This window comes from Sinocyclocheilus anshuiensis, unplaced genomic scaffold (genome assembly GCF_001515605.1).
Source record: "Sinocyclocheilus anshuiensis isolate Anshui unplaced genomic scaffold, SAMN03320099.WGS_v1.1 scaffold955, whole genome shotgun sequence".
Classification (NCBI taxonomy): Eukaryota; Metazoa; Chordata; class Actinopteri; order Cypriniformes; family Cyprinidae; genus Sinocyclocheilus; species Sinocyclocheilus anshuiensis.
In genome coordinates, this window is record NW_015546094.1 from 886659 (window position 1) to 898866 (window position 12208).

The following is a 12208-nucleotide window of genomic DNA, read 5'->3' on the forward strand; positions in this document are numbered from 1 at the left end:
ATTAACCATTTTGTGCTTTTTTTTTTTTTTCTTTTTTTTTTTTTTTAAACCTAAGTAATAGTAAGCTAATAATTTATGTTTAATAACTTGGGTTTATTACTGGGGGTAGTATAGATTGCCCTGCCCTAGGGGTGCAGATCACAAAGCAGAAACCAACTTAAAAATTACTGTGATGCAAAACTTTATTTGACTTAAGTTATTTCTGTCATCAAACAGCAACAAAAGAGGGCTCAATAAAGCAGGGTTCATGCAGGGAAATGATGTTTAAAGGGGTCATATGATGCTGCTAAAAATAACATTATTTTGTGTATTTGGTGTAATGAAATGTGTTGTCTGCATTTGTGATCAGAGAAATGACAAAACAAGTGCTACTCTACACTGCCCAAAACTCGCGTTTGAATCATCAGTGGCAAATCCTTTAAATGAAAACGTACTTACGTGAGTCAGAACTGCCGGCATTTTAGTCTAACGTTACTCTCCCAGGATCAGGAAACGGTCCTCCATAAAATGTGCTGCACACATCTGGATATTTGGGTTAAACTGTTCTGGAACAGTGTTGTAAATACAACTTAACCACTGATTTGTAGTCGTGTCCTCTTTTGGAAGACCAAACAAAGTAGTTTCGCTTTCACAATGAAAAACACGGCGGCCTAGCGTGAGCGGAAGCCATTCCATAATCGCAGCTTTGTGCTTTGTTACTACAAAGTCTCAGCCTTCTGTCAATTTTATGACAAAATACAAACAATAAATGTCTTTTTACGCTCTTTAATTTGTAGTGAAATAATTTGCCTCAGTTCAAGCTGCATATGAATCAATATTTTCCTCTAATATTTGTAGCACGAAATAAACTTGAATATTTGAATGCATGTTGAAAAAAATCAGAACAATTTAATACAAACGAATGTCTCATGAATCGATCAATCAGAGTTTAAAAAAAAAAGTCAAAAGAATGACGGATACAATGCTGCCATAGGCTACTGAATGCAAACACAATTTTGGCACAGCGGTCCAAAAAACAAACAAAAAAAAGAAATAAAAAACAAACAAATAAAACAATTTTTTAAATAGTGAGGGAATATTTGAATTATTTGTTAATAAACTGTTTTCTGAGTCAATGTTGCAAAAATGAATGAACCTGACTCGCCATCTCCTCATTGGATGTGCCCTTAGAGAGAAATGCACGGATTACATAATGAAAGAGTTTTTGTTTTCGATTTGAATTACTTCGTTTTAAAATAGTAATTTAAAGCATTCTATAGATATATTTATCATGTCTGTGAAGCGCTCCTGCTCAAGACCAAGACGACAGAAAGCGCATCCTGTTTGTTTTCCTTATTTGACAAAAGCACAAGGTTTTGTTGCTATTGTGAGTGCACACAAATACAAGTAGATCCTTTGCCGTTCCGAATGATGTATACTCTTACCTTTATGAGCAAAAATGACGGCATATTTTTACGTTTCCACTGTTATTAAAAAAAAATGCAAGTGATCGTGCTGGCGCCTCCATGTCCTGCAAAGCGCGCTTTAGCTTCCACTCTCCGCTTAAATAGCTGTGTAATGGGGAAGAGAGAGAGAGAAAAAAGACACGGTCTCCAGTCGGACTCGGGCCGAGAATTCTCATAAGCTTTTGGACAAGGGCCGGGCCCATGCAGGGCTCTATTTGTTCCCTCTTTTCAATTAAAAGTTCCCCCCAGCTCGGCGGGCCCCCAAACTGCCCCGGCCCATATGCACCTGCATACCCTGCATGCCCAGACGCTATGCCACTGCTATAGGCCATTTATGGTTGCCCAACAACATAGAGATATGGCGCACGGATGTATAATGTGCGGTCCCAGGTGTGCTGCTCCTGGAAAAATGGTCAGATATTTGCAGAAAAGAGCCATAATTTGTCCAACCTATTTGCCTCAGAATAGTGTGCTGAGAATCAGGCCTCTTTCCGTGCAAGCACAAATGAAAAAAGTGGTTTAAATTTCAAATTTTCTCTATTTTTTTTTTCGATGTTCACCAGCCCCCCAGAGTACAAACACAGTAAATGATCCTGCAGTTTTAGATGTAAGTGATGACTGCAGTGAAACCAGCACTTTGGGCTCTTTAATGGCAAATCTCGTCATGACTTTTCACTAGCTGAATGAGGTTTGAGTTGAGCTCCATTACCTCAGCTCATTGAGAGATTGAGGCTAAGTAGAGCCATTACTGGAGCTCATAGCATTTGCCTGCACTCGCTTCTTTGCTCCCTCAATTTACTCAGGGCCCGCTGAACTCCTCCCCCATACAGCTGCTGCATCATTATGATTAGTCCCATAAATGATAGACAGTGATATCGAAACAGCATTTCCTTTCCCTGCACTGAATTCCCAAATAACTATTTGATAGATATCTTCCCCAGCTCATTAATTTACAGACTTTGTCTAGCAATTACTGCGTGACCTTCATGTAAATGGGCAATTTGGCAATTTAATATGCACCAGCGGTCTTTTTTGCCATTGAACTGCTTTGGGGGACAAATAAATACAATAATCGATTTATACAAAATGCTTTTGATTGAATACTTTCTGTTGACAACACAGTTGATAACACAGTTGTTTCTGAACCATGCAGAATGTACAATAAAAATGCTATCAAACTTAAAGGAATATTCCCCGTTCGGTTAAGTTAAGATCAATCAACAGCATTTTTACATAATGTTGATTACCACAAAAATGAATTTCGACAGATTTGTCCTTTTCTTAAAAAAATGTAATTTCATAAATCATGCCCTCCAACCAGGAGCCAAGCGTAAAAACTATGCCTTTAAAATTCAAATAAAATCCATAAAATAGGCTATTATTGAAAAAAAATACAATGAAATATTTTTATTGTATAAACAATGATTTACTTGTAAAACTTAAAAGTTTTCATTTTAATTCAGTTGTAATTCTGAATCACATTAAATAATAAATATAAATCCAAGTAGTGATTTTCTGATATTTTTGTTTTAGCTAGTAGTTTAGCAAGGTCAGAATGGCTGTTTTTGTAGACAAATCAGCTGGTGAGTGAAAATTAATTTCAAGCCCCTAAGAAAAAAATGCTTGTTAACTTTTTCTGTGTAAAGTTATATCTACTTTGTTGCCATGATAACGTAACACGCTAAATGTAAAAAGAAAAAGACTAAATAAATAAATTTATGTAAGTGGTTAAATAAAATAGCTTCATATTTCTGCTTTTAAAAATACTGGCCCCATTCACTTCCATATAAGTGTCTCACCGTAACCTTGAGTTTTGTTAAAATTATGGGCCAGTCATAATTATTCTTTTATTAATTAACATTATGGCACAGATTCTGTTCATTGAGCTAAACCAGTATCAAACCTGGAATATTATTTTAATCTTTGCTACATAAATCTGATTTCTGAGAAAATCTATGATGTTTTATCTGAGAAAATTATATGAATCATGCAGTGAAGATGAACTGATAAAATATTATTAACAACAAACAAAAAAACGGAAAACAAAAAGCTGTGTAATTTTCTCAGTCAATAAGCCTTGAAGAATAAAACCACTTTGTTTGCCTTTATCCTTCATACTTTTTTATCTTGTAAATTCTATAAATATCTATCTACCCATGAGTACAAGCCGTGAGGCTGCATATTCAGTGCTGAGCTGAAACCTGCTGACCTTACAATACACCAGTGAGTAAAGACTATACGAGTGTCTGGTATAGACGGACCGCAAATGTCTGACCCTGATTCTTCTACATCTGTTTTACTTGTTCAGTGAGCGACTTTGGTGTGATGAGATCTGTTTTGTGTTTAAATGATAAAGATATTTGCATATTTGTGTGGCGTGCGTGCATATAAGTCCTCTCTTTCTCTGCGTCTGTCTCTTTGCTGAGGTAGCTGTACCTACTGTGACTTTGACAGAGTGTTCCCCCTTGTGTGTTGCCCCTCTGTGTATGTGTGTGTGCTATATCCGTACTGCAGCGCGTGTATGTGCGATGCTGCGGTATATATAATCATTAACAAAAGAGACCCATGAGCTTGTTTGTATATGGAAAAGAAGCTCTGGCCCTCATGGATTGCTCTGACCCTTCGTCTTTGTGTGTTTGAGAGCGAGAGAGGCTAAACGTGATGAATGAGGTGTGAATATGCTGATATAGCTATCATACACCGGCTTCAGCGGTGCTGGGAAATGCCATATTATGCTCATGTGTGTTTTTGAAATGGCTACATGTGTGCGCAGCCTCCCGTTGAAAGGTTTGTCATGCTTATCTGGTCTAGTTGGGTCTATTTCTCTCCCGTTCTCTTTCACACGCGCTGTCCTCCATCTGCCGGTCCTTCTCGTTACACTGCTATACCATCTCTCTCTCTCTCTCTCTCTCTCTCTCTCTCTCATACACCGGCTTCAGCGGTGCTGGGAAATGCCATATTATGCTCATGTGTGTTTTTGAAATGGCTACATGTGTGCGCAGCCTCCCGTTGAAAGGTTTGTCATGCTTATCTGGTCTAGTTGGGTCTATTTCTCTCCCGTTCTCTTTCACACGCTCTCCGTCTGCTGGTCCTTCTTGTTACACCGCTATACCATCTCGCTCCCTCTCTCTTTCTCTCTCCCTCTCTTGCTCCCCCTCTTTCCCCCCCATTTATTGTAGAGGCTGTGTGACTGGAATACTGAGTAGCTAATCATTATTCCACCAGTGAGGCACAGTGCACAGGCTGAATGTCAATTCTCCTTCCTTTTCCCATTCCCTCCTTCTCCCTATCCCACCTCCATTCCCTCATCCCTCTTCCCATTCACTTCATCATTCCTCTTCCTTTTCTTTTTCTGTCCGTGTCCCTCCTTCCCCTCCCATTCAGTCCCTCCCCTCTCTCTCTCTCTCTCAGCCTTGTACCCTTGGGTTTCTGCTTGTCTCTGTAAGAATAACAAGGAAATCGTATGGAAATGAGGGTTGTATTCAAGGATTTACCATCAGTTACAGGTATAGAGCACAAGGCTTTAAAACGCCGTCATCCCAGGGCAAGATTTGTGTCTCGTGTCTTATTGGAGAGTCTGTGTTCTGTTGCATCAAAAGGGGATTCTGTGCTGATGAGGCTGCAGAGCAGAGGTGGAGAGACAGCTGTTGAATGCATATTTAGCTGTTTCGGGGAAAGAGAGAGGGAAAGGGCTGGATGATTCTCCAGTGTGTAGACAAACAGGGCTGCAGTGAAGGGGACTCCTGCTTAACAACAGGTGCACATAACAACCCTTAAAGTGACACAACTTGCATGTTTAGCAAATAGTTAGAAGTTAATTGTTAGGATTAGTATTGTCAGTGCGCTTGTGGAATCTGACTGTCAGTGAATTAGCTTGTTCTTTTTTTCCATTTGTGTCAAATAAAGGTAAAATAAAATAATACAAATAATAATAAAAATATGAATTTTAGAACACGTATAACCTGTTGGGTTTGTGTTAGTTTGTCAGCTCGTTCTGTATATTCAAATACTATCAGTACGTGTGTAGTTTGAGTTGGCATCGTGACGTCTGCTACCTGGCTTGTGCTGCTGCGTCAAGGCATGTCAAGTGTTTTACGTTTGTGACTGTTTTCTTCACTTATTTGAATACTTGTCTGAGAAGCTGATCTCACTGATGCTTGCTGATATTTGCCTTTGAAAAAGGAGGAGGAGGAGGAGTGAGAGAGAAGGAGAAAAGGGGTGTAGGAAGGAGCAGCGAGAGAAGGAGTGAGAGCTGATTGGATTGGAGGGAGAGCAGAGGAGGTATGGGGATACAATGAGCTGAGAGAGAGAGAGAAAGAGAGGGAGCGCATATGAGGAAGGGAGGGGGTTAGGAGTCAGAGTGAATGCAGCTTGCACTGCTGTGCTTTGGAATTACAGCTATGAACATTGTCAGGGACTTGAAAAAGAAAGGAAAGCAAAGGAGAAAAGGACAGAGGGTGGAAGAGAAACATCAGCCTTGTGCCCTTGGGTTTCTGCTTGTCTCTGTAAGAATAACAAGGGAATCTTATTGAAACGAGGGTTGTATTCAAGGATTTACCACCGGTTACAGGTATAGAACACAAGGCTTTGAAACGCCATCATCCCAGCGCAAGATTTGTGTCTCGTGTCTTATTGGAGAGTCTGTGTTCGGTTGCATCAAAAGGGGATTCTGTGCTGATGAGGCTGCAGAGCAGAGGTGGAGAGACAGCTGTTGAATGCATATTTAGCTGTTTCGGGGAAAGAGAGAGGGAAAGGGCTGGATGATTCTCCAGTGTGTAGACAAACAGGGCTGCAGTGAAGGGGACTCCTGCTTAACAACAGGCGCACATGACAACCCTTAAAGAGACATGACACACATGTTTAGCAAATGATTAGAAGTTAATTGTTAGGATTAGGAATGTCAGTGTGCTTGTGGAATCTGACTGTCAGTGAATAAACTAAGTTTTTTGTTTTTCCGTTTGTGTTAAATAAAGGTAAAAAAAAACATAAATTTATAAATGATAAATGATCAATTACATTATAAAAATATATAATATACAAATATATAAAATGCATATATATATATGTTATTAAAACTTTTTAATACATAAATATAATAATAATTATTTTATATATAAAATAATTCAAAAGCATTTAGTATTAAGCTTAGTTAATTTTAATTTCAGCATTTATTTGAATGCATTACTAAAATCAAAAGTTGTATCTTAATAATCTTTAATGAACCGGAACTAACAATGAACAGTTTTTTAAATTTTATTATTATTTGTATGAATGTTAACATTAATGAACACTGTAACAATAATATAATATAATATAATATAATAATTAGTCTCTTAAGTTTTGTGTTTTGTGAAAGAAATTGTTATTTTGAAATGCATTTTAAAACACGTATAACCTGTTGGGTTTCTATCTCTGTGTTAGTTTGTCAACTTGTTCTGTATATTCAAATGCTTCAAATAATCGGTACATGTGTAGTTTGAGTTGGCATTGTGACATCTGTTACCTGGCGTGTGCTGTTGCGTCAAGGCACGTCAAGTGTTTTACCTTTGTGATGGTTTTCTATACTTATTTGAACACTTGTGTGAGAAGCTTGTGATCTCACTGATGCTGGCTGGTATTTGCCTTTGAAAAAGGAGGAGGAGGAGAGAGAAGGAGAAAAGGGGTGCAGGAAGGAGCAGCGAGAGAAGGAGTGAGAGCTGATTGGATTGGAGGGAGAGCAGAGGAGGTATGGGGATACAATGAGCTGAGAGAGAGAGAGAGCATATGAGGAAGGGAGTGGGTTTGGAGTCAGAGTGAATGCAGCTTGCACTGCTGTGCTTTGGAATTACAGCTATGAACATTGTCAGGGACTTGAAAAAGAAAGGAAAGCAAAGGAGAAAAAGGACAGAGGGTGGAAGAGAAACATTACAAAGCCTCTTGATGCTCTACGCTGAAGAGTGTGTGTGAGAAGACAGAAGGAAACGAGGAGGCGCACCGGAGGAGCTTCACACGATCCTCTCATCTTCAGTTCCTGAGCAGATCGGCCTGTTGTCTCCTATCACTGGGGTCGTCATTGGAACTGCGTCTCACTGTGTGTATCTCTGTGTGCGTTTGTGTCACAGCTTATTGCATTATGACCGTTTCATTCACAGCTCATAAAGCACAACTACGGTGTTGTGGTGGCTTGCTTTTGAAACACTGAGTGAAAGAGTATGTCATGCCGCTCGCTGACTGACTGTGTGTGTGTGTGTGTGTGTGTGTGTGTGTTTGTGTGTTGCCGGCGTGTGATTGGTATTCTGTAGATGGTGTGCAGTGCTCCAAACAGGCTCTGCCCAGAATGGCTCCACAGAGCAGGGATTGTGTTAACCTGAGGAGGACCACTCTCACACAGGGGTGAGTTTTCAACAGCCTCTCACGCTCTCTCTAGCCCTCTGGTTTTTCTCTAGATCTCTCTGAAGTCCTCTCTTTTTGCTTCATCTCCATGTCATAGATGTCCTCTGGCATCACTCTTGATGAATTTCTCATTTGCTGTTTCGTTAAATCTCAGTGCACCGTTCAGATTTTCTCCCCTCTTCCCCTGTTTCCTGATCTCCCTATTTTTTATTCTTCCTCCATCCTCTAGTCTGAGTCAGAGAGAGCTGGCTGTCTTCTTCTACTTGCACATTTTAAAGAAATTCGTATTGGTTGCCCCTCTCCCCTCCTCTCCTCTCCTCTCCTCTCCTCTCCTCTACTACACTGATTCTGTCTTCATTTGTACACTGGGAGTAATCATTTTCTTAATCAGCATGTTGCCTGGGTTTCTAGGAAAGAGATCCAAACCAAGATGTGTTTAAGTATTTGAGTTGTGTTCTTAAATAATACAAAATCTGTTTTCAGAGAACATTTCTTGAAGTAGGTTTCTTTACCCCACTGGCATTTGGTTTTTCTTGTTTTAAACATAAATGTCAATAAATGCTGTAGATTTATACTTAAAACAACATCAAATAAATGCCCGAAAGAAAAATATTTTAAACTAAATCATAAGTGTAATATGTTCTTAATGTGTGTTCTTGTTTTATACTTAAGTAAATATCTAAACATTCTTAAAACAATATTAATTTTATTTTTAAAAATGTAAAAAGTATTTTTTGCAAGATAATAGTGGCTTGTTTTCAGAGTATCTATCGTTAATTGTTAAAGTTAACAATTTTCAGCACTTTTTTTCTTGTGTTAAGCATAAACGTCACAAAATTGTTACATTTGTTTTTAAAACAAGACCCCCCTCCCCAATATTTATTTATTTATTTATTTTCAAATGTAAATCCATCACAGTTTATTGAGATTTATGCATACAACACAGAATCCATAGGGTAAGAAAAATAAATGTGATTCAAAAAATAGTTTTCTTTCTTAAGTAAATTTATCTTCTTTTAAGGCTGTTTAGGCTGCTTAAAACAAGACAAAATACTAATTAAGAAGAAAATGATTTGTGCAGTGATTTTCCATGGTTTATATTCAGGGTGAAGGCAGAAATCTTTCCTGTTGCACACATTGGCACGGCTGCTGTTTGTGTGTGTGTGTGTGTGTGTCTCTCTGTTATATCTGTGTGGTGGACACTGTTGCTCACTGTTAACAGCCAGATCCAGCTCATTCTCTCACATGTAGCTTCAGTCTTTTTCACATTTTTTGCGTGTGTGTGTGTGTGAAGAGAACATGGCAGCTCTTGTCTGGTGCCTCAGATGTGGATTTCTCAATTTACATCAATCAAGATATCTGACCTTTTGTCTCTGTATCTTCCCACCTGATACACACACACACCACCAGATCTCACCTGCTCACTCTCACAAGTGACAGTGTGCTAACGTGCTAAATGCTCCCATGGGATAATTTGTGTGTAGATGGCTGTGTATTGATCAGTAGTGCATTAGAGGGCTTTAAAAGGTCACAGTTCAGGCCTGGTCATATTTTAATGTCCATCTTCTCCTGCGTCTCACCCCCTTCTAGCCTTATTAACCATTTTACAAGGTTTGTGAGTCAGCAGGCCTTCAGCCCTGTGTGTATAGTTGTGTGAGCATGAAGAATGACTTGTCTGTTGGTAGAAGGAGTGAGAGAGCAGGAGGGCTGAAGGGATGGCTGGTCCAAAAAAATGGGAGGAAGGGATGGAAATAGAGAAGAAAAGAGGAAGACTTGAGTAAGACGCTCCTGAGAGTGACATGTGTGATAAGCAAGAGTGACATCAATGTCAGGACTGTAACCCCTCATAGTGATCCTCTCTCATTTCCCTTCACTCTGTCTGTCTCTTCACTTTTCTGTCACTCTTTCATGAATTTTCCAGTTTCAGTTGTCAGTTATAAAGTACTTTATTTGCATGATTATTTTGCTAAATCATCAATTAAAAATGAATTAATTTCCCATGTCAGACTCACCACCACAACCTAGCTAGGTGGTTGCTTTTTGGTTTGCAAGATCTTTTTAATAGGTGTTTTAATATTGTGTGGTTGCTTCCTGGCCAAGTCAAAATAACCCACCCATAAAGGTTCGGTCACATTTACAGTTGTTCAGTGAATTTTTTGATGGGAGAAATCCAGTCAAATCAGTAGGAATCCACATGAAACTCATGGATTCGTCACATTGACCAACAGAAAGCTGCTTGCTTTGAAAGTGACTTCTGTGTGAGCTGTGCTCTATACATCAATACACTATTGGCACTAGACAATGAGCCCTTTTACCCTTGAAATTTGCTAGTTTATTTTAGAACTATAAAATGAGTGATTGCAAATACTCAAGTAAAGTTACTTGGTTTAACATATCATCTTTATCTAAAAGTAACAAGGCAGCATGCTTTGAGAACACTGCTGACTTAGAGGTAAATGTTAATATTTTTACGGTATTTTCATGGGAGATACTGTTAAATAAAATAAATAAAATCTATATTGTGAAGAAAAAAGTATTTTAATTACATAATTTTAATGTTTAGTCGAATAGCATTTTTTTCTTCATGTTCCTGCACGTTAAGGGTTAAAGCTGTAATTGGTTTCTGAGGGTGTGCTACTCAAATATGAATTTTGCTTCTAGAGCCGCATAAATGACCTCCCCAGTAGTTATTCTCTCATTCTGTCTCTACTCTTCTCTCGCTGTCTCTCTGTCTCTGTCTGTCTCACCCTCTTTGTCTCTACACCTCTCTGCGACCTCTCCTCTCCTCTTTTTTTCTCTAACCGAGCATATCTCTTTAATGCAGTCCTTTTTTAACGTCTCATTCTCACTCTGCCACCGTCCATGTCGCTTCCTCTCCCGTCTCTCATCACTCTTTTTTTTCTGTGTGTCCCTTCACCCCTCTCCTCCTCCTCCCCTTCATATCAGCCCTGCTGATGAGAGAGGCACCCTCCTAATCAAAGCATGACATGGAGAATTGTATGGAAATAAGAATCCGGATAGAACAGCTCCACGCCTGGGATCCACCTTTAATTACCTTCTTCTTTCTTATTTTTAGAACAGTCCCATCTCACCAGAGAGATTTACGCTCTGATGAGGCTGTTATTTGACATGACCATCTACAATTACACTGTAAAAAAAAATCTGTAGTTTTTACAAAATAATTTTGGCAGCTGTGGTTGCCAGAATAATTTTGTAAAAAAATACAGAAAAACTGTAAACACATTTACGGCCAAAAACTGTAAATTGTACAGTATAAAACTGTCATTTACAAACAAGAAAATTTGAATGTAAACCAGTAAATTCAACAATGCACACTGCTATTAAAATCTGTTTTGTACCTTTAACATACTGACAACCACCATAATAATGCAGGTGGTAAAAGAGAAAGCCACATGAAGAATCAAAGCTCATCACAAGTAGCTTCGCCACAAGCAGAAGTATATACTAATATATAGAAGGTGCACAGAGTCATTCATGCAAACACAAAACACCATCATGGTAACACACATGATACTTAAATAATGCATTTAACTTTCATTAAACAACAGAAGATGTAACATAAAGCCCAAATATACATAACTAATAACAAAAACTATTAAAAAACATGATTATTTAAACAAAATACTTTCAAATGTGGAGTGTCATGCAGGGAATTCTGGGAATATCAGTTTACAGTTTTTGACTGTAAATTATACATTGATTTGTTATTTTTAAATACAGTTTAATTTTAAAAACTGTAAAATTAACAGCATTTTACTGTAAAATGAAATGAAATGTCTGGTTAGATATTTTACAGTTTTTCCCTGTATATAGTACGGGAACTTACTGTTAACCTATTAACAGTTTTTTTTTCCGTTGCGTTTTTACAATATTTTACAGTTAAAATTACACTTATTTTTTACAGTGTAGTCAGTCTGGGAACTCTTGACCAGGTCCAAATAAATCTGCTTCAAATCCCTTGTCTATTGTGTGTTTGTCTGTTAAATATTCAGTCTAATTTAAATATGGCAATACTTTCCATTGTATATAACATATTTAATGAAGTAAGTGAAAGTCCATTCACAAACCATTTTTAATTTCTAACATGACGTATTTTTGAGTGAAACATGATATTCAATGAGAAAAAGAATAGGGAGAGAATTCAGTTTATCCAACAACAATTGATTGTATCATGAAAAGTGCTAAAAATGCTAACTTGCTAAAAAAAAATGCCTGTTTGGCTGTTGATTAATACAGTGCCTTGCAAAATTATTCATACACCTTCATATTTTTTTTCACGTTTTCTTATATTGCTGCCTTATGCTAAACTGCTTTAAATTACTTTTTTTTCCACATCAATCTATCCTCCATACACCATAATGGTAAAGCAA

General features: G+C 38.0%; 1 protein-coding gene across 1 annotated transcript in view; it reads left to right on the forward strand.

Moving 5' to 3' along the window:
* grik5 (glutamate receptor, ionotropic, kainate 5) overlaps window positions 1-12208 on the forward strand; it is a 91719-nt gene that overhangs the window by 300 nt on the left and 79211 nt on the right. The window contains exon 2 of the mRNA XM_016501757.1: window positions 7727-7817. The gene's annotated coding sequence lies outside the window, so the exon portion shown is untranslated. The remainder of the gene's footprint in view (window positions 1-7726; window positions 7818-12208) is intronic.